Consider the following 5000-nt stretch of genomic DNA (forward strand, 5'->3'; position numbering starts at 1 on the left):
AAACCCAATCCTTACCCGTTTCAACATCGTCCTAAATCCTCCTCTCCCACATCACCCGCATCTTCCCCTCAACCCCTCTGCTGCAAGCCTACAATTTATGCACATTATAATGCATGGGCTCATTATAATGGAGTGTGTATGCACTCAGGCAGACACTGTTCAAACGTTTGTGCACGAGTATGAGCGCCTATGCACGGAAGTGCGCAGTTGTATGCGTATTTGTGTGCACGTGTCCATGTGTATGTATATGCAAGAGAAGCAATACACATGCGTGTCTAAACGTATGTGTGTATATATACGTATGTATATATGTGCGTGTATGTGTATGTACATGTATATATATATTAATATATATATATATATATATATATATATATATATATATATATATATATATATATATATATTTTTTTTTTTTTTTTTTTTTTTTTTTTTTTTTTTTTTTTTTTTTTCAACAGCCATTCATTCCACTGCAGGACATAGGCCTTTCTGAATTCACTACTGAGAGGTTATATATGGCAGTGCCATATATATATATATATATATATATATATATATATATATATATATATATAAATATATACATATGTGTGTGTGTGTGTGTGTGTGTGTGTGTGTGTGTGTTTATATGTATATGGGTATATGTGTGTGTATAAATGTATGAGTATGTGTGTGTGTGTGTGTGTGTGTGTGTGTGTGTGTGTGTGTCTGTGTGTGTGTGTGTGTGTGTGTGTGTGTGTGTGTCTGTGTGTGTGTGTGTGTGTGTGTGTATTTGTGTGTGTGTGTGTGTGTGTGTGTGTGTTTATATGTATATGGGTATATGTGTGTGTATAAATGTATGTGTATATGTGTATGTATGTCTGTATATGCATGTGTATGTGTATATGTATGTATGTAAGTATGTATACAAGATATGTATGCATGCATGTGTTCACATATATGTGGGTGCATATACACAGTCGTATGCACATATGATGTGTGTATATGTCTATATATGTGTATGCATGTACATGTGTGTAGTTGTGTATAATGTAGGAGTATGTATGTATATCATATGCATAGGAGCATTTGTAAAGGTGTATGCTTGCATGTGGCTGTGCATGAAAATGAACATATGCATAGTACTTAGGGCATCTGCGGGTGAAAAACAATGTCTGTACTAGGTGTACATACGCATAAATGAAAAAAGTGTATAAAATATAATCACACATATATGCACTTCTGATACTGAAGCCCATGCTCACGGGAGTATACCCTGGTGTAGTGAGCAGGCCCGTGCGATGCTGCTTATAAATCCACACAACTGGACGGGTTTATCAGTGGCACCCCGGCTAAATTACTCCCCCTCCCACCAAGATAAACCTAAGACAGTAAATGGGGGTAACTCGGCTATCCACCCCTCAATCAAAAACCATGACTACACAGAGCAACGACTCTCATTCCCTGTAGGCGATGGAGCCCCCCTGGTTACGGCGGCGATCAGGATCGCTCCGGAGCAGAGGGTACTAAAAATCGCCCCAAGTTGATGAACATTTGCACATGTAGTATAAGAGCAACGAGAATTGAATCCGACTTATTAACATTACTTGAGGAACTCTCTTTCATTAAATGGGATGTTGTAGAACTCTGTGAAGTTAGAAGACTAGGCGAAGAACAGAAGATACTAAATGATGGACACGTGTTATATTATAGAAGTAAACCCCAGGGTAGCAAACAGGAATCAGGAATAGGTTTCTTAGTTCACAAACGTTTAGAAATGAATATCGTGGCATTAAGTAATATAAGCTTCAGTAACAATATAACTAAACAATAGGCACATTTTAAAGATTGTTCAAGTCCATGCTCCAACCTGCAGCCACAGTGATGAAGAAATAGAAAGCATCTATGAATATGTTCACTTAGTCAGTTAAAGAGTAAAAAAAAACACTTCACAATAATTATGGGACATTTTAATGCCAAAATAGGCAAAATAGTAGGGAATCACGGAATAGGCACTAGGAATGAGAGGGGACAAATGCTAGTCGATTTTGCAGAGGCTTGATCAGTCAATATCATGATTACATTCTTCGAAAAATGACTGAAGCGGAAGTGGACATGGAATATGTATGTATATATGCGTCATCTGCCATCAGAAACGAAATTGACTTCATAATTTCAAGTAGGCGCAATATAGTACAAAATGTGAAAGTTATTAATAAAGGAAATGTTGGCAGCGACTGTAGAATGGTCAGAGGCCAAATTAAATCACACCTCAGAAGGGAGAGGAACAAACTCATACAAAAACTGCAGCCAAATTCAGTCAACTTGAAGACCAGAGCGACAAAATTTAACCTTAACCAAAACAGACATTCACTTCTGAGCGACAAAGATCTCAGCATTGACCATGTCAACAAACAATTCAATGACATACCTTATAACAGATACAGGAAAAAAATGCAACGGTGAAACCAGCCAATCTTTTTAACAAATGCCTTCTCAATGGAAAAACTCCAAAAGCCTAGGAAAATGCAACAATGATTTGATACATAAAGAGGGGACAGAAAGGATCTAAAAAACTACTGACCCATAAGCCTCCTTTCAATTATTTACATACTGTTCACAAAAGTCATTACAACTCGCATCCCTGACTGTCTGGATTCTAGCCAGCCTAGAGAACAAGCAGGCTTCCACACTGGATCCTCAACAACAGACCACATCCACATGCTCACCAAAATAAGAGGAAAAATAAACAAATATAAGAAACCCCTGTGTATGGCATTCATCGATTTCGAAAAGGCATTTGACTCTATACAAATAGCAGTACAAAAGCTATTCAAAGGTAGGGGGTAGAGGAGGTATATTGTAAAATATTGGAAGATATATACGAAGATGGGACAGCACCCATCAATCTCCACACGGAAACTGATAAAACAAGAATTAAAAAAGGTGTTAGACAGGGCGATACCATCTTACCAAAACCGCTTGCCTTGACGAAATATTTAAGAAGCTAGAATGGAACGGAAAGAGTATCAGAATAAGAGACGAAAACCTAAACAATCTAAGATTTGCAGATGATATTGTCTCTTCAGTGAATCTGCAAATGAAATGCAGCAACTAATAAACTATCTGAATAGAGAAAGTCTGAAAGTTCAACTTGGGATGAACAAGAAAAAGACTAAGATCATGTTCAACAGTAGAATCCAATTCGAACAGATACATGTACACGGCGAAGCACTATATATATATATATATATATATATATATATATATATATATATATATATATATATATATATATATATATATATATATATATATATATATATGTACGTATATATATGTATATATATGTATACATATATACATAAAATATATATGAATGTGCATAAATGTATATATGTGTGTGTGTGTGTGTGTGTGTGTGTGTGTGTGTGTGTGTGTGTGTGCGTGCGTGTGTGTGTGTGCATTTATGTATATATGTGCGTATATATACATATATATATATATAATATATATATATATATATATATATATATATATATATATATTATAAATATATCTATGTGTGTATATATATTCTACACTTCCCAGAGCATTTTAAATGGTGTATGTGCTTTCTTTCTCTCTCTCTCTCTCTTTTCATATATATATATATATATATATATATATATATATATATATATATATATACATATATATATATATATATATATATATATATATATATATATATATATATATATATATATATATATATATAGAAAAAAAAAATATATATATATAGAGAGAGAGAGAGAGAAAGAAAGAAAGAAAGCACATACACCTTTTAAAATGCTCTGGGAAGTGTAGAATTTTGCAACATCAGGTTTATAAGTTGTACAGTCTACGGGGCAGAAACCCACATTTTAAAAGGCTGATTATTTTTATTTATTATTATATTTTTAATGATCCGGTGACTTACCATTTTGGTGTCAAAAATAATCCTTTTTATCATTATCATATTTTCGTTTTTTATATATATATGACAGTACAGATTGAGTGTAAAATAAAAAAACACCAACCAGTCATTTTTGCCAGAATCACTCACTGTACCATGACCAGCTGGTACGTTAACTTATTCCTCCAACTTCTTTAGCTTCCTTTTCACGGCCGAAATAGATTCGTCAATCTGCTCTGTTATTAGTTCACCGTCTGAGCCTTAAAATGTAGCTAGAGTTATATAATGAAATACATTTATGTGAAATATCGCGATATAATTAAGGGAAATTTTCATGGGTAGCTCATAATCAGTTGACTAAGACTGCTGTCGTTATTGCAAATATGGTTAGAAGTAATCTGTGTGTATGTATGAATGTGCACGCACGCACGCTCACACACACACACACACACACACACACACACACACACACACACACACACACACACACACACACACACACACACACACACACACACACACACACACACACACACACACACACGCATATATATATATATATATATATATATATATATATATATATATATATATATATATATATATATATATATATATATATATATGTTGCATGCTTGTTTTTTTCATCTCATCTTAGCTCACCAAATATAGAGATCAGCTGTTTTTCAGACTTAAGGAAAACAACATTCCCTAGTTACATGTATAAGTAGATTATTAGTCAAAACACACACACAAAAAAACGCCAATTTTCACTGTTTTCCCGAGGTTGCATGTTGTCTTATTAAAGATAACCTCACTGCTGTGGTGTACTTTGTAAACTTTGCTGTAACATTTGTATCCAGTTCTCCTCTCGCTCCAGGAAGTTCGCTTTGGTGCAATGTTAGAGTTTCGAGTTTCTCTGGATGTATGCCATTCCAGTATTCGAAAGGTACACCGACAATATATGTATTGCTTCTTTCAGTGTAAGACCTTAAAAACAAGGTTATTACTGCACTTGGTTGGTTCTTGTCTGTGTTTTATTATCATACATAAGTCTAAAGTTTTTTGGCATTTCTGTCTCATT

At 34.2% G+C, this 5000-nt stretch overlaps 1 protein-coding gene across 1 annotated transcript in view; it reads left to right on the forward strand.

Annotated features, from left to right (window-relative positions):
* The window catches only part of LOC119584515 (activating signal cointegrator 1 complex subunit 2 homolog), a 15078-nt gene that overhangs the window by 7808 nt on the left and 2270 nt on the right, over positions 1–5000 (forward strand). The gene's annotated exons all lie outside the window — the stretch shown is intronic.

The sequence above is a fragment of the Penaeus monodon genome, chromosome 18 (assembly GCF_015228065.2).
Source record: "Penaeus monodon isolate SGIC_2016 chromosome 18, NSTDA_Pmon_1, whole genome shotgun sequence".
Lineage (NCBI taxonomy): Eukaryota > Metazoa > Arthropoda > Malacostraca > Decapoda > Penaeidae > Penaeus > Penaeus monodon.